This window comes from Amblyomma mixtum, chromosome 2 (genome assembly GCF_055824585.1).
Source record: "Amblyomma mixtum isolate Tamu chromosome 2, ASM5582458v1, whole genome shotgun sequence".
Taxonomy (NCBI): Eukaryota; Metazoa; Arthropoda; class Arachnida; order Ixodida; family Ixodidae; genus Amblyomma; species Amblyomma mixtum.
This window is the reverse complement of record NC_143013.1, coordinates 212,138,331-212,164,879: the sequence shown is the minus strand read 5'-3', so window position 1 is coordinate 212,164,879 and position 26,549 is coordinate 212,138,331.

The following is a 26,549-nucleotide window of genomic DNA, read 5'->3' as shown; positions in this document are numbered from 1 at the left end:
AAGACTAACTGGAACGCTATCGAGAGGTGGCACGGGAGTCGGTATATTGGAAGATGATGGTCCAATCGAACTTTCAGCACACGGTTGAAGTGAAGTTGTCACTGGCGGCACTGCAGGTGGGAGATGACAAACTGCCTGACTCGCAGCAATCTCAGACAAAGCCTGAGTAAAGCTGCTGAGCATACGCTCTACCACAGCTGACAGTGCTTTTTCGACGCTTGACACAATCTTGGCAGACAGCGTGGCTTCAAGGTCGGGAGTAGAGGAACGCACAAGGCTGGCGTAAGAGTGATTTCTGCGGTTAAGGAGCGCATGAGCGTCTGCTCGGAAACATCTATTTTGCTCAATTAATTCCAAGATACTCTGCTCCTGTGACCGTTTTTCGCAAGTGGCATCATCAGCACTGTGGGCGTTACTGCACAAGCAACAGACAGGTTCACCAGCAGTGCAGCTGTCGGAGGAATGACCTTCACCACACACCCGGCATCTAGTCGCCGACTTGCAGGCTTTACCACTATGTCCAAATCGCCAACAGTTTGTGCATTGCAGAGGACGAGGTTGCAACGGGTCCACGCGATATACAATAGGCCATATTTTCAGCTCAGAGGGGCAGGTGCGACCAGCAAAAGTTGTAATTACCGACTCTGTAGCAACACGCACTCCTGCGACCTCGCGCGAGCAACGGTATACAGAAATAACCCCGGCTCCTGCGTCCTGGAATTCCTCCAGAATTTCTTGGGCGGAAGATGACGGATCCACTCCACGGACAATACCTTTAGTGCACGCAAGCTGTTCCGGAATGAAGGCCTTAACCGGAACTGCAGTACAAGTACGAAACCGGAGCAGATCCGACACACACTCAGTGTTTGCCGACTTGCAAAGAATACCACGCCTCCCGAAAGGACGCACTTCAGAGATGTCGAGATAGTGATTTGACAGACTCTTCAGTTCGTGCTGGATCGCTTTGGAATTCTTCATTTTTAGTACTCCATCACCTAACGGTACAAGCGCCACCGGAATTGCATCTACACCATTCCTCCCAAATAAAGTCAGAGGCAAGCTTTCGACCGGCAGACTGGCGAACCAGGCTGCCGAGCCCCCACACGGGGAGGTGAAAGCCATGCCTATAGCCGGCGCAAAGGCAACCTCACATTACTCAAATCTACAGTGCTACCCTGAATCCTGACCAAAAAACCCCCGAACGTGGAACGGCCTCACCAAACAGAAACGCCCGGCACCACCAGGAACCAAAGCAGATAGGCAGGCAGTCCGAGATCAGATCGGTCAGATGAAGTCAAGCCTGCCGTAACGCGTCTTTGATCAACGGCCTCCGACCTGTGCTTTGAAGACGCACCTGTACAAAGTGAATACCCTTCAGATTTTCCTTCAGCTTTAGCAATAGCAATGATCACAGCCCTCGACGTTCGAACTAATTGAAATTCCAGATCGGTGCCTGATCAACTGACAGCCCACATGACAACGCTTGGCCGCACTCGTGTTGGGAGGCAACTGCCGCATTGAAGGTGGTGCAGTTACGAGATTTTACACCTCTCCCAGCATACAGTCCTGACTTAGTGCCATGTGAATTGTTGCCACTGCCACAGCTGAAGCGCCATCTCAAGGGCATGCATTTCGAGCTGAACAATAAGTTCACCAATACAATGCATAGTTGGTGTCGCACGCAGCCATGCTCATTCTTTGATGGCATGCAAACACAAGTGTATTTCGTGATGCAGCTGCCTCAGTGTTAGTGGGGATAACGTCAAAAAATAACTGTCTTTGAAAGAAGAATTTACATTTGTTTTGAATGTGACACCTTTAGATTAATAAACATTGAAGAGACATTGAACATACAGGGCTGACCGTGCAGAAGTCGGACACCGCAACCTCCACTTAGTGAAGTGAATGGTGGTTTGTTGGCATGTGGGAGGCGCCGGCAACTAAAGCTCTTGCAAAAGGAATCGGTGAAGCAGTGAGGCAAGAGACCGGGTTACAAGGAGCAGCTGTCCAGCACTAGAGAGGCCGCCTCCAGAGCTTCGTCGTTGTTGGCCCAATTTTATTTTTATTATTGCGAAAGGAATACTGCTCACACTTTGAGCCCTTCAGCGTAGAGCGGCAGTGGACACGTTTGACCTTTAGCGTGACCTTAGACGTGACGTCAAACGAGCTGCGAAAAACCAGGGCCCCAGCTTGGCTCGTCAGTGTAGAGCGGCGGTAGACACGGCGGGCGGTGAGCCTCTCGCTTCTTCCACTAGAGGCGCTGCGGTAGGAGTGACGTCACACCATCTGTGGGAGAAAAGGGCCCCTGCTCGGCTCGTCAGCGTAGAGCGGCGGTAGACACGGCGAGCGGTGAACCTTTCGCTTCTCCCACAAGAGGCGCTGCGGTAGGAGTGACGTCACCACGTCAGAAGATGACACATGTGCAGTGTGTGGTAGATCTGTGGAAAGAATCGAACACCTCATACTCAAATGTGACGGTATCCATCCGGATGTCGATGCAGGCACAGTCACTCTTGCTGACGCCCTAGTGTTTAAAGATTACTATGGTCATGTAAATAAATCTGCAGTGGAGGTTAGCAAAAAGCGATTGGAAGATTGGTGGCTGAAAAGCAGAGATGTGGCATAAGGTTAGAAGTGTAGGAAACCGTAGGTAAAGATGATGGCAAATCTTAATGAGAATTGACAACACAGTTTAAAAAAAATAAAGAAAGAAAAGTTGAGCATGGTGGCAATTGCCACCACCCCGTTTCAAAGGGGGCGCTCCTATCTATCCATCCATTCGTCACACCATATGTGGAAGAGAAGGGCCGCAACTCGTGCCGTCGGCGGAGAGCGGCGGTAGACACGGCGGGCAGTGAGCCTCTCGCTTCTCCCGCTACGAGCGCTGCGGTCGGAGTGACGTCCTACCAGTTGTATAAACAGAGCTCCAGCTCGTGCCGCCGGCGCAGAGCGGCGGGAGACACGGCGGATGCGGGCTGAAGATACGGATGAAGTTGCTTTCGCAATTTCCAGGCTTAACGAAGCTCAGCCTCTGCCAATTTTTTTCGACATCTAGGTTCTGTAGGCACTCATTACAAAGTGCATGGCGTCATACGTTCTTAGCGTTGCACCGCTCACTAATATATATCGACATGCGAACTTTAAAAGAGCAACAGGCGTTTTGTTTTGCAGCAATTGGCGGCGAGCGCGGGTGAGATGCAGAGCAGAGGGCTCCTGTAAATCATGATTCCTGGGCGGGCATATTAGTAATATATGGAATTTACAAATTGCTATGGCTATATGCGACTGCCGATCCGTTGTGTGCGGTCATTGCTTCTCCTGGCAGGCGCAGCCAGTGGCATGTGAGCACCAACCTGAAAATACAGGACTATATGAACGAAATGGACCGTCATCCGCTCAATAATACACATTTCTTTATTGGATGGTTTTAAGATTCCTGTTTTTCTCTGACGACCTTGAAAACAAAATTTGAATACTACACTGTGCGCGACTTACGAAGAGGCCACAATTGCAGCGCACTACTGGCGCTCTTGACAGCCGGCCTTATTCACCGGTGACGTCAAACATACGCTTCCGAAGTCGCCCTCTAAGGGCCACACCCATTTAATGCAATCCTGAACATAAAGAATATTCTAGGTTCTCTTTTCAGTATTATATCTACTGTTTAATTATTCTATGAAGACATCCCACCTAATTACAGAACGACAATGAAACAAAGCTTACATTTTTTTGTATTACAGCGAAATTTGTTGCCATTAATTTTTGCAACACGGTGTTTTATTTTTGATTCCGGGGACGCAGACTTACCATTCTTTTCCGACTATGCTGTGAATTTGTACGAAATATGCCTTTTGGTTGCTGCTAGAATTTTCTGAAAAGTTATGCAATCGTGTGCAGGTGATTGAGCGCGTTTAGGAGCTTTCAAGCACATTAGTTTCTTAGATGGTTCTGAGTCATAATCGGCAAAACCCGGCATAGCAATTCAGCCATTATTGTCCTGACGACCGGTCCTTGAAGGTGACTTATCCCAGCTGGCCAGGTGTTTTCATTTGTTCCAAGCACACGCTCGAACAAAACATCTTGCTCACATTACCGTTCCTATCTGTGGTCGCCTCGACCTGACATCTGTTGGAGGTGCTTGGTATACATATTTGATTAGAGCAGGCACTTAAGGGAGACCGCCGTTCCCGCCCATGACGCGTCCAGGACATGAACACAGAAGTAAAAAAAAAAGCTGCCGCAGAAGACAACACTTTTCAGAGCAACCACCTCGACAGGTGCCTTCCAAATGGGGAAGGTTTGGTTTAGGTTTGGTTTATGGGGTTTAACGTCCCAAAGCGACGGAGGCTATGAGAGACGCCGTAGTGAAGGGCTCCGGAAATTTCGACCACCTGGGGTTCTTTAACGTGCACTGACATCGCACAGTACACGGGCCTCTAGAATTTCTCCTCCAAAGAAATTCCAGCCGCCGCGGCCGGGATCGAACCCGCGTCTTTTGGGACAGCAGCCGAGCACCATAGCCACTGAGCCACCGCGGCGGCAAAAAATGGGGAAGGATACCTTCCGAACTGCACGTGATTAAAGCAGGAAGTTATTTCGTTGAGCAAGGCTTCTCCAGCAAAAAGCTCTCGCTATCTTCTAGTAGCTCTGAGTAGTAGCTTTGAGGTTATCCTCGCTGTCCAACCAATGGCTGGCTCCCAAGAAAAAGGAAAGCCTTTTAGCCACGCTCCTGGAGTCCATCGAACAAGGATCACCGCAATGCATATGCATTGTTTCAAAACAGCAATGCAGAAATCAGTGAAGCAATGACGAAATACATATCCATGTGCGAGGACAACGCTGTAAATTGATGTGGCCTTAGTCAAAAAAAAAATTGCATTTTATTTAAGTTTATCAAGCTTAAATCTCCTCTCATATCGCTTCTCATCAAGTAATAAAACTCCGGTTTGCCGAACGTGAGTATTATATTTAATTCAAAAAGAAGATTGTTGAGCGTAGATGGCAGCATATAAACACTCTCCTTACCTGTGTTTGCAAAAGAAATAATGCGAGTGCAAACCGGCAAGGAATTTGCCTTTTACACGTAGCTTTCTCATCTCTTTTCACGTACGTGACAACTCTAAAATTTTGATCAATCGCTTAATACTACTGCATGACAAAGTGAACTGTATTGCAGTTTTCAACAAGAACCAGACAATGCCACTTCGGAGAGCGCACATCTTGACACATGGGGCCCCAACGGCTCTCTCCAGCTTCATAGTTTTATAACATGAAGTCCGCTCTTGAACTATATCGGGCTTGAAGAATCACTAACATGGCTAGATCGATTATTACGCAACAGCTTTTGTATCCAATGGGAGTTTATTTGTTCACGCTTAGCACAATTCGAATACGTCGCTGCCGCGTTGAGAGAAAAACAAAGCGATAAAGCAACAAGTACAGCACTTCACGCACAGAAACGGAAAGACGAAAAACTGCATATGTTTGTGATCTTTGCTTTCAAAGAAAGCCATAAATTTGTTTTACAAATTATGAGTGGGCATGAAATGTCAGAATCAGAAAACACAAACCAGCGTTGCTGTCATTCCGCCTTTCTGCAATCGAGAGCTGAAGCATGTATGCTGCGCGTTTTCTTTTCTTTTTTTTTTAAGTTGACTGGCCGCCCTTCTAACTCCTACGTCAATAGATATTTTTTCAATGCGGTCTATGAATGCGCATAAATGTGGGCTTGAAGTACCGCTTCTATCCGCTCTGATTGCACAACATTTTTTTCTTTTCCTCTTGTACTCGAAATGCCAGTGTAATGAAATTAAGAAAATCGCCAGCATTACATGCTGGCTAGTTACATTTGCTTTGTTAAACACTTTCTCCAAACGTAATTTTGTAGTGATCAGCAAAAATATATCGCCGGAACTGCAGTCTAGTCACAACGCTATGAATACACTGGATCAACACTTTTTACTGACCGCCTGCAGCTGATGAAAGCAACAAGAAATAGTTTAACTTTGAAATGCCGCTTATTATTCTTCGTTATACTAAACTCCTACGTGTAGTCGCAAAAATAACTTCCTATGCCACAAATCAGGTGCCTTCCAGGGTCCCCTTTCTAGTCCACTCATACTTAGCTGCGTGTGATCTACTCTGCTTGTGTCAGCTCAACATCTACAAATCACTAAACACTGTAACAAGTCTTTGTAAACAGCTTGTACTAAACTGAAATTAAGCAGACCGGAATGTAATTTTTCATGTCCCTTTTCGGCCAAATACATAAAAGTTTTCATGCTTTATTTTGCATAAAACCCTGCATCGACCACCGCATCCATGCGTGGTTCCGTTACATGCAAGTTACCGAAAAAAAGAATTTCCAAAAACACATAAACCCCAACCTAGACAACACAGATGCTTATTTTTTCGCAGACCTGCCATCTGACTTATAATTGGGCACTCAGTGCACAATAGAATCGTGGAGGCTATTTCCACCAACAAAACTGAGCAAGGTTTGGCTCTTAGTGATATCCGTTAGCTACAGGGTGAAGTCTTCCTCTCTTGTAGCTGTCCAACTAACTTCCTGTTGCCGTCTTATTCTTCAAGCCTTTGTTCCGGGATAGATTTTTTACTTAGCGCCTCTATTGCGCACCGGTGCGCATCTTCACACGTTCGCCCAATGTTTGCTGCGCTTATGTGGGAACATTCTGCTTCGGTGACGTGCCGATGGGGCTCACAACAAAAAACATTCCCCAGCACACGTCCTGTAGGTTATTCCTTTCTGCCAGTTGGCAGTGCTAAGGAAAAGCGGCGGCCGTGTACGACGAAAGTGAGCTGCCTGCGTATTCGCAAGCAGTGTTTTTCTGGTTCCTTGCTAGAAACTTCTGAGAAACTACCAGTGGGATCGTGGAGACATTAGGGTTAATGACTGTGCCAAACGGAACATAGGACACACTTGATAGGAACGACAGCATTGCGGCTTCAAGGAGATGGCAGATATGATTGCAGGGTGGCTCCACGTAGTTTCCGTTGACGTAGTAGGTGGCCTGGATGATGCACATTGCCGAAGCATTATCAAATGTGTGGATAATGTGTGACTCACTTTGCGTAGAGCGAAACAGCTTTTGCATTGGGGCCCTTTTGCCAAGAGTCCCTTGCGCAAATGAAATTTATCATCTGCGTCGTCACGCGGTTTTGTGCTTTCCTCTTTCCGCTCCAGCATCTACTTCAAGCAGAGGCTATCGGTGAGAAAAGTGAGCATCCATCACCTTCTGAACCTACGTGTTAAAAAAAGTTGAGGATACAGTGTTCAGCTCTATTCAATCAAAATGCTTTTCGTAAATGAAGTAAACGAATCAAGGGCTTGAAAGACGGTTAATAAGTCATGTCATGCCACTGTCTTTTAGAACTCTGGAATGTGGCTGCTAGACTCTCTAAACCGATCGTACCTTTATTTATTACAGGAATCATAGCGCTATTTACCGACCTGCCAAAGCCAAGTAGGGCTTGGGCCGACCACTAGGAGGATCAAAACTGAAGAAAAGAACTACCACAGTTACTCCCAAGCAGGTGTATCGTCATATAGACAAACCTCTATCTGCGATGTTGTAGCACCGCTCTCACCGCATAGCGGTACTACCTATAGGAATGTATCTGAAGAAAAGTTTCAAAGTATTTATCCTATTTCACAATTGACTAATGTATCTTTGTTGCTTAACTCAGAATGCATCCTAGAAGACAATGTGATATTACGAAAGATGATTTAAAGCCGAGCTATATTTAAAATACCACAATAGTGCCTGCCGCAGCTACCAAGGAAAGGGGGTACTAGGCGGAGAAGCGGCTCATTGGAAAAAATATACGAAAAGGTTCCCGAAATAATTTTTGAGCTCACAGCGTATCTATAAGAACAGCCTTTTGTTATCAGCAGGCAAGCATATGAAAGAACAATATAATTCAAAACCAATCTCTTTCCCAAGATTATATTTTTGGAAACCAATCGGATAATTGCGAATTGCTATGCCGGAATAGGCGCCACAATGTCTAGGAGCAGTTAGTTGGGTGTTTCTCTTAATCGCATAACCTACGCATATTGCTCGACAAGCAGCCACGGGCGCCACGTTTGCTAGAAAATGCAGTTGTTCAGACAGAGAGAGCCTAAACAGTTGTACGTAGAAAGTGGTTCTCACAGGAGGGGATAAGTGAGCGCATACCGCAGCAGGCGAGCGAGCAGTTCATACCCCTGACCGCATATGGCAGCGGCGAGCGCCTACTGTCTTTGTAAACAGAGCGTCGGTTCCTATTGTGAACTTGAACTGGGAGACTGCGAAGAAAGGTAAGGAGGGCAGCGAAGACTACGTGCGCGCTCTAACTGCAAAACTTGAGAGAATGTTTACTAAACTCGAATCAGAGCGATAGTATGGACTTCCGCTTTGTGCACGGATTTGTGACAGGACGACGCTTTGCAATGCACAGCACGAGAGTGCGGAAAGACGAAGACGGTGTTCCGTTCGGTCGCGTTTTTGATGTTCTCCGCCCAAATGAACAAACCGGCCCTAGGCCGAGGTACTGCTGCCGCTTGTAGCGCCAGTAATGATTATCGTAGTTGTGACCAACCTGCCCGCAGGCAAGCTAGTTTTAAACTCCGTTTCTCTGCAAGCGGACCTTGCTGGCCATCCCTATCGTGCCCATGACTTTCGAAATGCCGTACGTGGCGGGCGCCATAGACCTCAGCGAAATTTCCATTGGACAGTTCGAGATGTCCTGCGCATGAATTGTAACGTGCAGACAGCGTTAGCCAAAGCTAAGCCCGTGAGCTCCTGAGAGTAACGAGTGAATAGCCGTCATTTTCTGGATACTGACCCAGAATCGAAGAATGTCAAGCTCAAGCTTCTTTGGCTCCCACTACATCTGGATTATTTTAATTGTCGTGACGCATTTCGAGTTTCTGGGAATGTTACTTCCATCACAGCGGAGCACTGGAGAGTTTCGCAAATGAGGGGAATGCGTGCTTTGAATAGAGATGTTCTGTTTACTCTTCCTAATGGCGACACTGTCAACGATGTGCCTCATCGTTTGACAGTTTGTGGTCTCCAGTGCCTGCTTTTAGTTCCAGGGAGGCCAAACTTGTGTATCAGTTGCCACAAAGTTGCGCAAATACGCTGTCACAGCCGTAGTCATCGGTGCAATTATTGTTGGCGTTTTGGCTATGGTACAAAGGAGTACGTCGGGTCGTCTGCTGATCAACTCCTCAGAGGCGCCCATGCCATGGACGACACTTTGCTGGAGAAGTGTGTGGATGCCACAAAGGCTTTGGATGCTGCTGGTGTCACGTCAGCTGTTGCGCTTTCGAATCAGCGGCTACTGGCCCTTTGTGTCGCGCCGTCCGTGAAGTGCAGGGTGAACCCAACCAGCCTTCACGGACGGGTGAGCTGTCTGCAGATGTCGATCGTCAATGCCTGACGGAACACACACTAGAAATACATATCGTCAATGATGACACTCTTGGTGCGCGTGCCTGCGTTCTCCGGGAGCCGGAAGTGCATCTTCACGATTTTTTACTTTTCAATCATCAAGAGTCCTTCAGTTACCAGGTGCGCTGAAGTCATAAAAACTGAAACTGACCAGAGTTTCCTACTCTTGATGTGAATCTGCAGCTGCTCCAACCACCAGAGGCGTGGTCTTTCATTGTTTGCTGACGCCTGTAATTCGCGGAGGCTTGAAGGCCTTAACCAAAGCTTGCAGCACTGGCACTAATAGTGCCGTTCTGTCTCTTGCTTTTTATTTTTCTTTTGCTTTTCAATCCGCATTTGTACCTTGTCCTGGCTGTGATCTGAAAATTTCACCTCAATTTCGTGCTCATCATTAGATTTTGCTGAAATCTCGTAACAATTGCATATATCTAGTGGCGGAATTTTAGACTGAAAATTTGCTGAAGAATTCAAAATTAATTCTCCTAATTAAAAAACAATACTGAGGGTGCCCCTTCCTCATTATTTGCAAAATTAATTTTGCCCAAAATATTTGCACTCGCAAGCTCTGTTTAACTTCAAAAGTTTGTACCAGTGTTTGTGGTCCAATCTAAACGAATGTTACCAACATTGGTCCACACCATTTCTTATAAAGCCGAAGTAATGCAGATATGTTTGGCCGTGGTGATGTTTTTCTTCTACCTATATGTTCATCACTGGCTTCCAGAACAGCGGCGAACAATGTACCCCCCCCCCCCCTCCTACTCCGTAGTGATCGCATAGCCTATGTGTGGCTATTTGTACAAGTAGCAACCAATCACGCTGTCAGCTAGCCTCGCTACTGTTCTCTTCCTCCGAGTGGCCTCATTACGAAATTCAGTGCAGCCAAAAAAATATGCGGTCTTCTGTGAGGACACCGAGCACTAGTTTTAAACGAGTCTATTGGAAAGGATGTCTTGGTAATGTAAAACTGTGCTGCATTCTTTGCCTCTAGCTTGAGCGTATTGTTGTTGCAGTTTATTTCAACGCTTGTCACCGCCCTCATTCTCCGTCATGTTTCCTTTCCCAATCGCTGCAAACTTTTCCGGGATGCGAGTTTCAGATAAATTTTCCCAAAAGTCTAGTGAACCTAAACATTAGGTCATTTTTCAGAGACATAGCAACTGTGACGTGCAAGAAACGAAACTATGCCTGTGACGACAGGCAGAAATCTTCTTGGGAGCTTAATTTCATTCCTGCAATCTCACATTAAATACATTCATTGCCAACGTCTCTCAAAATGCTTGACGTAGCAGTCTGGAGGCCACTTATGAACAGCCATGAAAAACAAGGAAAATATCAGCATAGATGCATCACCTCTGCCCTTAGAAAAGACCTCTTAGAAACCATACTCTTATTCTATGCACTGTTTTTCTGCACTGCTCACTGACGTGGCTCTAGGTTCATTACTTCTTGGGATGAATAATAATGATTTGCCCAACTGCATGTCTTTGTATAAATTAGTGGCGTGATGACTATGTATATTTGCCGTGAAATAACACCTACATTGAAAAACAGTCGCATTGTGGTTGAAATAATACTGTTTTCTGGTCTCACGGGATTGACTTCAATATTATTGAATGCCACCAAATACTTCGTCGCGTACAACTAATAGCACCTCTGTGTACTAACTTAAAGGCGTTCCACTTGCTCCCAATCCATCTTATCTATACATAGACATTCTTATAACGTGCACACACTATTGTCCAATACGCAGTTAAAAAATATATAACATTGTCAGTAAAAAGTTTCGAAATTCATTGCAATATCAGCAATGCCCCGCTTTCTCTAAAACTGCTACTTGATAAGAGACATGTGCGCAATGTGTCTTAATATGCTGCCTTCGTTTAAAAACGAGATCAATCATCCTATATACGCTAGAGCTGCTTCGGAGGAACTGTTCATTCTTATAAATTATATACGCAGTGCGAGCTTTATGCAAGTGAAACACATTCTGCTACCCGCAAATTCATTGCGGAGAAATGCAATGTTTGCATTTTTTTACCAAATCTTTTATTATCGATGCTTGCAAAGTCATTTTAACGCGACAGCGTTCAGGAGCTGGTGTCGCAAAAAATCTGGCGTCGTCGCCGGCGTCGTTGACCGTTAGCAAAAAATCCAAGAAAAATTCCCAAAGAAGCAACCTATGAGGCAGGTGGGCCACCTAAGGGAACGTCACCTCGCGGTGCCACAACAACGTGCCCACCAGATTGTGAGGAAACTGCCCACCGTAGCAGGCGGCAGTTAAATTATTGATTGGTCACTCGGGAAAAGCAACTTGTGTCGGACAAGGTCCACCGGTTGCAGCACCTTTCATCGCAAGGCAGTAGCGCATCGCTTAAAGGCCGGGATACATGCGACGTTTTTTTTCGACGACATTCGCGCGGCAGAAAACGTCGCGGCGGCGCGACGCCCGGCTGGAGATACATGGAGCGTTGAAGCGGCGGCGCGCCGCCGCCTATCCCTCGACGCGAAAGCAAATGCGATCAACAAGTGGCAAACACCACTGTGCAAGGAGGTCTGTGAGAACCGCGACGCTGACCATTCTGTTAAAATCAGGAATGTTTCACTTCGACACCACTGTACAAATTTTAGCGCGCGCGCTTAAGTATCTATAAAGATTTGCGGGCTCGAATGCATGCTGTCGTGTACATTTGGACGGCCGCTCAGCCGCGGACACCAGCGGCTGCGGTTTTCTTCAACACATTCGCTTCAGGGAGGGAGCGCAGGCATTCCGATCCAAGATTCGGCCGTGTTCTCCAAAAAAAGCGACATTTCAAGTCTGATGAAGCGTTTATTTTCACGACAATAACATTTCCGTGCCAAAAACACGGCGTAGCTCGACGGCCAAGGCGGCCATGTTGGCGGCGGCAGGCAGAGGACCGGAAGAGCGGGCTTCCTGCGCTGCTATTGGCTCGCTTCAGCCGCCGCTTCCGGTCTCACCGGACGCCGCGCGTCAAAATCTAGCCGGTCCTGATCGGCGGCGGCGGGCGTTTTTCTCGACGCCGGGCGTCAAATCTGCGCCGTCGGGCGAAAATCGACGACTCGCCGCGGTAAAAACGCTCCATGGATTCCGGCCTTAACAGCTGCATCACTGCGGCAGGAGTTCTGTAAGTCCCAATGATCCGGTATAGAATGGTATAGAATGACCAACTCTTCAAGTAAGGTAATTCGCTCATTACACTCAAATAAATCGTCAAGTAAACCTATAAGGTTGGCTCCACCCACTATCGCATCAACGAGGCTCGAACATTCCCTCCAGTGTTCCTGTTTCAGGAGCATTCGAGGAATGTTTTCTTCGAGGAACATGCGATGCGCCTTTCTCTCCTGTATGGAGAAGAGTGGCGTCGTTATTGATGTCCCTGCACTGGCTTTTTGCAGAAGAGGCAGCGATGAAAAGTTGCGGGGATATGAAGAGCTCCATAGAGAAACTTTACATGTTCTACATTCAGAACGCGAGAGTTCATAAAGATCTGTGGCGCCTTGTATAACCAGAGCAAGTGTTCCATAGGTACTGTATTGCCCCTGGCTTCGATCATCATATGCCCTATCAGCGGAAGAAAGTCAGGAGGACCGCTCAGGGTGAAAGGGCACTAAAGGGAACGTTTATAATGTGTGCATAAGATAGCAGCGCTCTGTACAGATGTGAGCACGCCGCGGCGCCGCTCGCATTCTTTCCTCGAGTCGCTGAGAAATTGACCCGGAGTCTCGGTCTGGACTTGGCGCGTACTACACAGAGCATAGCAATAAGAAGGCACGAAGTCCTTCTGCTGTCGGCGCTCATTCTATCTCTTTTCCTTTGGTGCAGTCACGCCAAGGGGGAAGAAGGGACTCCGCTGCACAAAATGCTGTTTACTTTGGCTCCGTTGTGGAGGCAGTGAAACTTTATTATAATTGAAGTATAATTGAAGTGTTCTGCCCTGTAGGGCTCTATGCCCCCGCTCCGGCCCACGCGTGATCAAACGTTCATGTGATGGCGGCCCATGACGTAGGATGCGCATTTGGCTAGCCACGCCGCAGAAATTGGCGTCGTAGTAGAGGACTGCTCATTTAAAACGCGTGCACAGAATTTTTTCCTTTTGTCTCTGTATTATTCAGCAGAATTCTGTGTGAAAACTGGTACTACTTTTGTGACGTTTTATTTCTGTGCATTTGTATAACGGTACGTCTTTTTCGCTCATTAGCTTGAGTGTGGTATCGCTTTTTGAACAGGTAAATGTGCATGTTCATTTCTTTTCTTTTTCTTTTCCCTTCGTTTTTACTCACCACAGTTGATTTATGAATCGAACGTGCACATTTGTGAGCGTTGAGCGTTGTGAGCGTTGATTTGTAAGGTGCATAGTATGCACTGCTTCTTGCGGGCCACCCAGAACCACGGAGGTGCTTAGATGCGGCAGAAAAACAATGTGTAGTTATTGCGGATAATAAAAGTTCTATTTTTCTGAAACAATACTCAAAAGATAAATTTCACACATAAATGGCAGACTCTGTCAGCGCGATGAATGTGAAGCATAGTTCGGTGAATGATTTGCAGAATGTGATACATTTTTGTGGCTAGGAGCAGGGAACAATTGGTAGCAGAGGAAAATGTCGACATACCATTTCTGACCAATGTCTGACCTTAGCGCAGCATAACTGTGATGCGTGCTTCTCAGTAATGTGCACTGTGCATTTAGCCAACCGGTTGCACCCCAGCGAGCCCAGCAGCCATGCATGTCCGTGTAACAACGGCATTTCTAGCTGGTGCAGATGCCCGCTATCTGAAATATACATCTCAACTCTAGAACGGATGAATCTGTGCTCCAGAAACCGATATAAACAGATCTGTTACGGCAACAAATTCATAAATGGTTGGCTTATGAGCGCAGGAAAATTCCAGCCCAATAATTTTTTCAAATCTGCGTTTTCAGTTAGTAGAGCGCTTTTTCCGGCATAGCATCGTCGGCGGTGCAATATGTAAGAATAGAGCCAATATTTTCTGGTTAACTAGCAGGCTGGTAACTGATATTGCATTGTTAACTTTTTAACTATTACTATTGTGCTCCTTAATTACCAAGAAGCGGGTAGCCCACTGTGAGTAACAACCATATCAGTATTTAGAATACGAGAACTGCGGTTACCCTCGGCGGTGTGGGCCAACAATATTGGCTATTACGACGAGTTACTTGCACTGGACAGGCTGCTTTGTCTGCAAGTTTCTCGAAAGCACATGTATTTTGTCGCGATGTAGCTATAATAATTTGGGCCACAGCACCGAGGCTAACCGTGTTTCAGAAGTTCTAAAAACTTATGTAGATATTACTTATGACAGGTTACACGCCTCTTAAAATTAATTCTCTTCACAGCAATAGTTAAAAAGTCAACTGTTAAACATTAGCATAGTCCTTCAATGTTTTTTCTGGTCACGAAACTCCGGCCAAAGTTTGATATAGGGACAGCGCGCGCCGTTAGGGGAGCGGCTGTCGGCGAGGGGGCACGAGTCGCCGTGCGAGCCCTGCTCGCAGCGGCTGTTTTCCGGCCAACAGGTTCATATTCTCTTGGTAGTTTTGCTTTCTGGGGATCGGTATTTGGGCTTAGGATGGACGCTACTTTACTGGTTATCACCTGAAAGTTTGGCTGCAACATCGAGAGACTAAAAAGCCTTCGCATTCATTTTTACCGCCACTTTCCTACAACGTCATCCTGGAAGATCTAGCATAGCGATCAGTAACGTATCTATATGAGTCTGGGTTGCGCCTGTCTCGGCCCAGTCGTTTTCATCCAAGTGCACAAGGTTGCATAAGGCTGGAATTTACCTTGTGAGAAATACTGCAATCGCAATATTGCTGAAAACAAGACTTTAAGGCCGTATTTTAAGAACAGGAGTGCGCGCTACAAATGCGATCACATGACGAATGAGCCGGCAGTTTGATGGTGCTATCTCAATTTTTTTGTTTGCTGACACTTTCGGAGGTGTCAGAGCCATCTGCTGAACTCTCGCTACATAAGCCATTTATTTACTTTGTCGCGCTGTGACTACGGACGTGCTGACGAGTGCAAGGAAATTGTGAATTTTGATTGTTCATAGCTCATCTGCTGGCTTCGCGCTACAAAAATAAGAGACAAGCTGTGATCGGTCACGCAATAAACCAAAAATGAGCAATGATAGAAATCACGGAGAAACATGTACGAAAAATAAAAAGCGCTATGGATTTAACGCGGTTAAACCGAGCAGACCTGCGAACGCATGTGTTTAGCGTGTTTGGCTCATGGTTTTGCTTTGTTGGGTCGTTGGCAAGTCTGGCGACAATATTAGACTGAAGTAAGCTCTGATCGAGGTTAAGCTGGTCTGATGTGTTCGTTCCGAAGGTGGACGTTGATGAAGACGACGGAGTACAATGCGCGCAGCGCGAGAGTGTGTTGCAGTTTAATTTTTTCCTGTTTGGGTCAGCAAGAAACCCTGGCCAATCTCCCACCGTGGGTATGTGCCATCATTTTTGAGGCAACAACAACAACAACACAAGGCGTGATCGGTTGCTGCGAAAGCACAGTGCTATCGTGCTGTGGCCAACGAAGCTCATCCGTTCGCGCCGCCGGGGATTCGAAATTTCCAGTCGCGGCAATATTTATTTTATTTCTGCACCCTTAAATTCAGAGCGAGACAAGATTCTTGGTTGGGTTTGACCCCATGAAGTAGTGCTTTCGCATCGAAAGCCATACGCACATTGAAAAGTATAGCTGCCTGAAATGCAACAACGTCACAGATTCGTGCTCAAATACGCTGGTAGGGCTTCGAATATCCATGGGACGGCGCCGGCCCTGAGTTTCAGCGTCTCGCGTTGCGGCGACACTGCTTCTCCGTTGATCACGAACTCGTGAGGCCGAATTAAATCCGCGGGACAAAATGCCTCTCGCAGACACAGACATGCTTGGAGACGAAGCTAAATCCACCGCTTCCCTGTCGGGGTATCGCCCGCTTCCATATTTTACGCTGCTCGGCGTCGCTCGGCCGGCAGAACAGCGAGGCCTTTTCCTGCGTACCTCCGTAGCCGGCAGGCTTGCACGTCACCTGCACTGTACTTATTTTGCAAACGAAGGAAAAGTGAAATCAGAAAATAGTTGCTGCCGCACCGCCGGCGTCCCACTCCGCGCGTAGACCCGCGGCCGTAGAGACGCTCGCTTCCTCGCGTCGTTGCCCCCACAGGACTCTTAGCGCCGCCTCGTGGAAGGCGCGGTCAACATATGAAGCTCTCCCGTAGCGTGACGGAGAAGTTTCATGACCATAAAAGCATTGAAGGACTATGACATTAGTTAACCAGCCTGATAGTTAGCAAGTTGGCTGTATTTTTATGTACTACACCACTGACAACGCTATGCCTAAAAAAATCGCTCTTGTAATCTAAAAAGCCTATTTTTGAAAATTTTGCAAGATTTTAGGTGAAACACAAGTATTCTGATAACTTAAGCTCGTTCCCCTAGATGCGAAAGCCGTAAGCCCCAGATGCGAAAGTCGCAAGCAACAGAAGATAAAACTGCAGAGGCGATAGCGCGAAACCTTTTTTACCGGGGAATGGTGGACACATGCAGAGAGTTATCTGTTATATTTAGGCATATGGAACAATTATTCTAGAAATAGTGTACTCTCCTGCCAATAACCGCGCCCATATTAAGGCTCTGGAGAAGAAAGACAAGAAAACAGTTGCGTTCCCAATCGAATCTTCTTGCGAGGTTACATTGAAGGAATGTGATTTGCGCAGAGATGTTCAGTAGGAATGCAAGAGTGCATAAGCGATAAATAAGATCGATTGCACTGAACGACCCCTCAAGCTATGCGTCTCTTGAGTTTTATGAACATTCCACATTACGAAGTGTATCAAATTCGGCTAGACTTTTGTGGAAGTGTAATACTTAATATTAGGCAGCAAAATCGGCTTCCAACCATCTCGCCACTCACTGTTTTTTTTTATTCTTTGCTCCGAGAAATAATACAATGAGACATTTTGAGAGCGACGGCGGCCGAATTTTGACATCAAGACTCACTGAAAGATCTCAAAGAAAACGCGGCAGAGTAAATGTCTAAAGGCCTTGTAAAAGTCTCCTGAAATGCCATCAGGCCGAGAAGTCTTTTAAAGACGCACGCGAAAGCGTGGGATGAGAACTAAAGAGCGTTCTGTACCACATAAAGTTCAAGCCTGGCGCTCGACACAGCGTCAATAACACAGAAAGTTCACTGTTGCCCTCAAGATCGTCTGAAAGCTGAACACAAAAGAATAAAAGTCACAGTGCTATCGTAAAGCTCTCCCAGTTTCTGGTCAAACCACATTCGTGACTGCAGATACAAAGTTTTATTGCGAATACGCTTGCACTCATCATGTTTTCACGAAGCTATGTTCAGAGCACAACTACATTTCCTCTTTACTAAGACGCTGTAGCTCGTCCCTGAGGAGGGAGGTTGGTTACCGCTCTGAACACGTTACAGTAGCTCTGGCAGGCTAATTGAGACAAGCCAAGCTCACTAATATACACCATAAACATTCCGTAAAGCAGATAGAAGTGTTTGCGTATGCCGCTCGGCATGGCGTAGGTGCTGGAAGTTTTCTCAAAACCAGTGCGCGGAGGATCACACCGTCTGGCTTGTGTAGGCGTTCTTAGGGATGCAATTTTAGTCTGGGAAAGAACTCGCTAGGCGTATGATAACTTGTTATAGTTACTGGCGCATTTGGGGCAGCATATCTTAAATCTTAGCAAGGACAAGTTCCACTTCTCCAAGCCTGGAGGGTGACGCATAGCCCGGGTACTCTCAGCAGACGGACGCCTGCCTGTATCTTCAGATGTTGGAAGACAGTCTACAAGTGCAGTTTTTATAAAAAGTTTACAGCCTACGGGGTCTGCTTCTAATAAAGCTGCTGCGCACTCTAACGCACTAGGAAGTCAAAGTTTGAAGGCCTCAAGAAGCAACTTCGTACACCTTTGAGAGATTAGGGAGTCTGAGGACCCAAAGCGAGTAGCACTACAACAATTAGAAGCGAACCCCTTGGGCTATATAGTTTTGACAAATGCTGTACGTCTTCACTAGCTTACCCACAGGATTACGGGGAAAGAGGGTATGGTAATTATTTGTGCTGTCTGATGCCGTGGCAGTAGCTCAACCTAAAGCCGATTTATCTATCCCTGTGAAGAGAATCGATAACTGTGATCCTGCCGCCGCATGTTAGATCTATTAGCCTCTTACGCTATATGTACTGAGGCTAAAGCTGCAGGGTCCAGATATAGAAAGGGTCATCTATATCTGGGAGGGCGTCCTTTTGTAACCGAAGAAAAAAGAGGCCAAAGTCGCAGGTAACGCAGGTAAAGGTCGGGCCAGTGCTGTAGCGCTATCCAGTGAAAGCAGCAAAGGGCGCTGAACGCCCACCCAGCTCGAAAATCAGAAGCAGCTGAAGAGGAAGGCGTGATAAGGATCAAAAGCAGAAAAAGTTCAGAAAAGCACCTTATTTTTGATGGTCTTGGAAGAGCGAAAGCAGCCAGGGAGGTCACGAGCGCCACCTAGGTTGAAGAACAGAAGCAAACTAAGAAGGCGGCACGTTCAGGAACCATTGAATCGGGCATAGAAATGTATGGAAATCACCATCTATGAGCCATTTCAGAACACGCTGCTCCCTCCTCACCAAAGCACTTCTTGAGTACAACTTCTCTCGGCGAGGAGATACAGCAGATGTGCGCCCTTCGTTGACGTTGTAGTAGTAACCGACAACTGCTTCAGTAGTATGGAGCGAAAAAGCAACCTCTCCGATGCGCTTAAATCACCGAAATAGCCAGAATTTGTTGGGCACACAGCGTTGAGTGTAAACGTGTGTTCGAATTTGTAAACACTAATATGGGTTTCACTTACGGAGGGCTACACACCTCATAGCAATTAAGGAGCCTGATAGTAATAGATTTGAAGATGACTATTCAATGTTAGTTAACAAGCCTGCTACTCAGCACAGCTTAGGTGTATTCTGATGTACTACACCGCTGTCAGTGCTATCCGAAAAAGGGGCTTTTCTAACTCCTAAAGCCTGTTTTTAAAAATTGTGTAAAGTCTTCGTCGAAACAACCTTTATGTCTTCATACGTGGCACATTCTTGACACATTCAACCATTTTGCGGACCATGTGTTTTAATACGAGACATATTTGCAACCCATATTAACTCGTATGTAGCACATATCACATCATACGGAACGCCTTTGAATCGGTAAGAGATTTTTTGGAAAGGAAGGATACACTGCACAGGTGGTCTCCGTACGATATTATGTGCGCAGTTCTCTGAACTTCTTGCTTAGATTCCGGCACGGAAGCCAGTAGTAATATGCAAGATTTCTATAAAAGGCTCAGAAACGTAATCCTGGTAAATTCCGTTTTTGCGGAAAAAATCACGGCACGATGCGTTAAAGCAATTCGGCGTTAACAAGCTACTGCCTCGACGTCATTAGTGCGACTTGCGTGAGCATTCAGCCCAGTGAAAAGTTCAAAACCAATCAAGCAAAAGTTAGTGTTTCACTTCCAGGAATTATGAAGAAATGACCGTTAAGCTCTTAGGGCGTATGTGACCGCTCGTGTCTTCATGCCCGCGGTCGCTACCATTTGCGGCAAAACAAATTAACGCTTGCTCTTTCAAAGTGTGCGCAGTTACACAGGCTGTTGATGGGCTGGCGTTAAGATCGCCTCGAATTGTGCATATCTTAATGGCCTCTTTACTCAAGCTGTTTTTTTTTCCTAAACAAATGGTGGACGCTGACATGCACTAGAAATGGCAAACGCTAAATAAGTAAAGCATTACATGCGCTGAACATAAAAAGGAAACTTAAAAAAGACAGCGACAAAAGTTAGTATGAAAAAGAAACGCTTAAAAAAATGTTCAGAAGTGTTTGCAATCTCCGGGCGCGGAGAAGTCCCAGCTATTTTAATATTTTATCGTAACCTTTTGTTCCCAACTGTCAGTTCCCTCAAGACACATGAGGAGTGATCTCGAAGAGCGCCGACTTTCGCCTCTCGTGTACCGGTGGGTGGGCGCCATAAGAGACCCACCTGGCAAAAAAAAACTATTAAATTTGGACGCATTACTTCTGCATTGACCACAAAATGTTTGCCGGTATTCGCATACAGAGAACTATTTCTGAAAAAATACCCGATTAACAATGCGAGCTTTGCACCGGTGTATGCGTTAGCATTAGTGATCTCACTGTGCGTCTGATTTTTCTGGGTGGGCCGGTCTAGGTGGGACTCCTGTCTCGCTAACCGAAGAGAAAATCTATCACTGGTCCCCTCCTTGGTGGTGCCGGATTAAACTGACACCGGCCCCTGGACGCAGATCCAATGGTTCCCGAGACAGGGGAACTCTTAGTACAGGTCCCGCAGCTTCTAGGAGTGATAAATATTTCAAGGAGCGGCACTGCCGGTGACATGCTAAAGACCGTTTTTGCCCTGCCACACTATTCGAGTATCTGATTGTCCACAGCGCTTCTTCCGGCCAACGTGATTCCTCCCGTTGAATCTGATTGGCTGCTCTCTTCTTTTCTATTCTTCCCCATCTCCAACCCTCCTCTTTAATTCCACTCAGTGGTCTCAAACTGACACTGTAAGACTGGTATTGCGAAGATCGTATTGGAAAAGCGAACGTTTTGAATGGAAACGCCTCCTTGTCATGAAAACTCCTGGTAGAATAATTGGTTCAGCGCTCGCCACGCTTCCCGTTCCAGTTGTGGCTACCTCCAGATAGCCAGTTTGGCCACTTGGAAAACAGCTACTTTCACCTCCCGGAAGAGTTCTCGGCGGTAGCACAGATAATCGTTAGAGCTCTAAGAAGTCTACTTGCACGGGCTGCAAACGACAACTTTCGCGTGAAGAGAGGAGCTGTACCTAATTGGAAACCTTTCTTAGCTCTCCCGCTCCCACATGGAGAAACTGAGCGTAAATCCTTGGCGACTAATTCTCCTGCCCTCCCATAATTTATGCCTGGCATTTGTCTGCCTCTATTTAATTCCACAGAGAGGCTATCACCACTTTTATTTAAGGTGATGTATTCATGTGGGAAAGAGAAATGAGGGCGCGTTATGACATGCATACCAAGGAAACCACTAACCACCGAAACTAAGAAGCTTACGTTATTATTTTTTCTTTTTTTTAAATTTGTGTCGTTGATTAATAATAAAAAATACTGTAATTGTTTTGTGGCTAGATTACAAGTAGAAAGTAGAAGCGAAATACTCACAAGCCGTCATGCCGGTTTTTAATTTCTGGAGTATTTATGTGGCATGCGTCGCAACGTTGAAAGTGTTTACAAGTGTCACCATCGCACTTTGCTGCGGACGTACTACGTCCTGCATTACCACCGGTGTTGCCTCGAACGTAATCGAACAGTCGGGGCGCAAGCTGCGTGAGTGCCCTCTTATGCTACTTACGGCACCAAGACCGGCAGAACTGAGGCCCTCGTTTAGCTGCCCGCAGTCAAGGGAAGGGAAGTACGGGGCTATTCAAGCCATACATTCGAATGAAGCCAATAGTCGCCCAATCCAAGAGGCAAAGCGAAATGTTTCTTTTGCTTGAAATTTTTAATGTTCATGAATAGTAAATTATTATTTTAAATATTTTATTGGTGAAGATTCACATGACCAATGGGGGCATCGGGATCCATCGCCACGTGACTAACCAGACCAAAGTAAAAATTTGGAGTCAAGGGTTGGGGTGGTCGAAAACTTAAGGGTTTCGCGACGGTTAGCTCTCAAGCAAAGGTGACCTCGAGCTGATTGAACCAGCCCACAAACGCCCAGGGCAGTGCATGACACGCGCCTTCGCTTATTATTTATCACTGCCTCCGTGTTCAGCTCTATCGTGCTGAAAAATAGAAAAGGTTGTCTGTCGCCTTGAAGGACCAGAAACCTATACCCACAATGGTCAACTCGCTATTGATATCAAAACTCGGCGCCAAACTTTAGAGCTGGGCATGTTAGAACATATTCATGAGTTCGGCGGTATTATACGAAAAGTAAACATGACAGAAATAAAAGACACAGCAAGCACGCTTTCCCGCCACCAGGGGTTTTATTGCACACTGACACGTATGAATTGGATGTTCACTCTCCCCAGCAAGCAGGAGCACAAAAAAGACATAAATTGCAGCTAAAAAAAGCGCCTCAGCTATCAGTGAGCTATGAAATTTCGCAAAAACGCTAAGGTTATCTGTTTGCAAGTTCTAAACCTTGAAACACCCTAATCAAGGACGATGCATTACTGCCAACTACTGGGTAGTGCTTAAATCAAAACGTCTAAACAGAATGAGTCGTCCTGTTTGCATTAGGAGCGGTGGATAACTCAAGGCCAAAGAAAAAAACGGTTAGCATTTATTCTGGAATTAATTTCTTAAGGGCATCATGAACCGAAGCGAATGGCGGTAGTGCCTTCCACAGGCTAAAGAAGTTCCCAGCATGGCGTAACAAAAACGGATTAAATTTTGAAAAATTGTGGTACGTTCGAGGCGCACATGGTTTTTCGCTGCATTTGTATGCGTCGCTTATAATCGATCTGAAACCGAAGATCACGGAACGGCTTGTTTTTAAGGATTATTTAATGGAGCGAGGCTCCCTTTAAATTATTCTTTTGCTTCTTAAAGCAGGCAAGCTACTTGATACGCCGGCGCACACAATAGTAAAAGGCCTATTATTCATTGAACTATCCCCATCTTACCAAATCAGCTAATCTGAACAAACGACATAAACAGTAAACAAGGAATGCTTTCCACAGCCCATAGTTTCCACCAGGAATCTGAATTTTTTTCTTACAATGGCTTGCTTTGCAGCACAGCCGCGATGGCGAAAATAACAATCGACCCAACTGCGTCCTTTGCAGGACAAAGGCCACTGGCATTGTGGTTCCATTACCCGTGCCCTGTGCCATCTATGGCGACTATATCTTTGCATACTTCCTATCTTAACACACCTCGGCACCTTTGCCTTTGTGAAGCCGCCTGCTACATTCACTACCCTTAGAATCTGCGCGGTTAGCGCAAGCGACCATCGGTTATCCGCTCTCGGCGTTTGAGGTTTGCCAATGCTCCAAAGCTGTTAGTATTTTCTAAGATACTGACTCGAAGCTTTGTAATGTTTGTTGTGTCGTTTTCCTTTCTTAAAGTCACAGGCGCATGGCCTCATCGTTCTGTAACGAAAGGGGAGACCAGATTTCATTGGAGTTATTGTCGCCTCGGCCAACTGTTCCGACAAAGTTCAGATTGTGTTAGGTAACATAAGCATCTTTTTTCGAAAGTTCACTATTTAGTTTAATTTAAGACTATTTGATAGCGTCGGCTGCTCGTATCTCCTTGTTATCTTCAGCGCACGTATTCTTACCGCTGCCGCCGATTTTTCAGTTTCTCGGAACAAGGTCATGTAATGAACCGTTTCACCTATGTGCAAGTCTTAACATCTGTTGCCCACTGTAATATCATATCAGTGCATCACGCTTTTTCTTTCTCCAACCCAGTCTATTCTCTTCCCGCCTGTTAACATTGCCCTTATGTTTCTTCCGCAGCTAACTTATATAATTTTAAGCCTTTTGAAATGACAGCAAATTTTTCACCTTCATTCGTGCTACTGACAGTGCAGAAGTTCTTTTTGTAGTTTACTTTTGACAGAGTGGAAGCTTTCTATTTATGACATGATAGATTCATAATAGCATGATGATTTAAATCTTAGTTAAAGGGGCAGCCGTTAGGGTGATGTCGCCGCTGCAGGCGCAAGCTCGCCATGTTCCTATGCGACAGGAGTTGGTGAGCAGCATTGTGTATTCCAACGTTTCTGAACGTCTGTATGCAGGCAACCAGCCAACACTTCTTCCTCTCGAACAGTTTGAAGCCCGCTTTCGTCCCCTTCCTCAAAGGCTGTGCTATACTTAAAACTTCAGGATTCAGCATCTCGCTCCTTATACCCATCCCTGAAGGACATATGCCCCGCCTCAACAATCTTTCTACATGAGTAGCATGCACCTGAAGCAGAATTCCTCCCGCCATGTAGCCAGAGGTTGTCATCTCACGGCTGCAAGACATACGGCCCTAATACACAGAAGACGCTTGATATGCTCAAGCGCTACGGCTACCACTATAGGTCTCCACGAGCACTATGGCCCCCCGGTCCACTATCTTCGTATACCTGTTCCGCGTTCAACAACTAAAAAATTGGTGATCGCCTGAGAAGCCCACTCAAAATATGACCTGTCACAGCGCACAGAGGCCACCCATGTACTTTCCACGACTCTGCCACCATTTTGTTCACTGGCCTATTGTTGCCCAACTGCGCATCTACCTTCCCAAGCACTTGTAACTAGACGTCCTTTTCAAATCGGTCCCTGTGATCAGGGCGCATAGGGGGACAAACATTTCGAGATGCTGGTAGCTCGTTAGCTGCGCATACATATACCACCCTACTTAATGGTGGCAAAGTCGCGGAAAGTGCCTAGGCGATTTCTGTACGCTGTTGCACCTCAAACCGTCCGTGTTTCACAGATCCCTGTGATCAGGGCATAGCAAAGAACGAATAGGCTCACCGCGCCACGTGTGATAAGTCTCCCACGAATAAAGTTATAGATTGTCACCTTAGATGCTCACGTTCATTAGGCAGCGGAGGATGTAGCACATGCCTTCTCGATATTGATGAATGGCCAACAGATACACTGCCTCCGCGGAGAATAGCCAACACAATTTTTAAATTAATTTACAAGAACTGCACAGGCAACACGTGTGCACCAAAGTAATGGAAACTCAGCAGCTGCCATAGCGTACTCAGCTCAAGGGTCCCTCATAACGACTCTCCATGAGCTGGGGTTCGTCTATATTGCTGCTCGATATATTACCGAATTGCCGGTCATGATATGCTTCAAATGCGCCTCATTACGAGAGCGCGCAAACGTTTGCGCCCCAGGCAGTCAGCGTTCTCCCCTTCGTGACACCAGCCTAGGTCAGAGGCAAAAGTTAGGCACCCCGTAGCACAGGGAAATCCTGCAGCACCGTTTAGTACGCTGGAAGAAACAGAGCTGCCGCTTCAACTCGAGCGAGGCTGCATACTTCTCTCTCGCTTTTTGAAGACCTACTGCAAAATACTGGACACCCGCCCATGCTCTAATAAGTTACATCCCCCTTTTTCTTCAGAATTTGAATTTTCCTAAAAAAACGAGCAAGCGCGCCATGTGATTATGTCCCGTATCCGGGAGACGTTCAAAAAATGCGGCCTGACACATCAAGCGCCCAATGTTCGCATTCTTTGCGACGATTATAGGTGAGTTAGAGGACGAGTGTGACTGAGGCAGTGAGATTCAGATGATGCGCTCAATTGCAAGGTTAAGTAGTTTCCAAAGCCAACCCTCAAAAAGTAGTGGCACGAGATTATGTCGAAGCCCAGTTTTATGCGAGGTATTTTTAGCCCACTTTGACCTTCTGCTATCGCAGGAACTCGACTCAGCTAACTCTATTGTAGTCAAAGACTACCGCTATGTTGATGACTTCCTAATGGCTTTGCATTTATCTAACGAGCGTCAGCTCAAACGAAGAGAAAACAAAAGTTTCAAATCTTTCCAGAGATGCTCAGGGGAACTTTTATTTTACTGTGCCAATCCCAAAAGACAAAAGCATTAAATTTTTAAACATGCGTCTTGCTTTTAACCACAACGAGCTTGTATGCTGGAGATTCGGCACCGTCTCCACATGGTACAAAAACGGCGCAGCGTGGCCGCCCTCAACAAAGGGTGAATACTAGGAGTGTACGATGGGGGGCTAGTTGGTAATGCATGAACTTAGAACGAAAACCACTCAAAGGAAGATACACAGGGAAGATACACCAGGGGATACACAGCGCTCGTCCTGAAGTTCTTCCCTGTGTATCGTCCTTTGCGTGGTTTTCGTTCCAAGGTGAATACTATCCGGTATGAATGCTATGCGTATCCGGTGCGGGGCCGCAACGGATACGCTCGTACTGAGCAGAGCACGGCCACGCCGCGTCATGTTCGCACTCTGAGTAGACGACCGTGTTCATGGCAGAAAATGACTTTTTCCT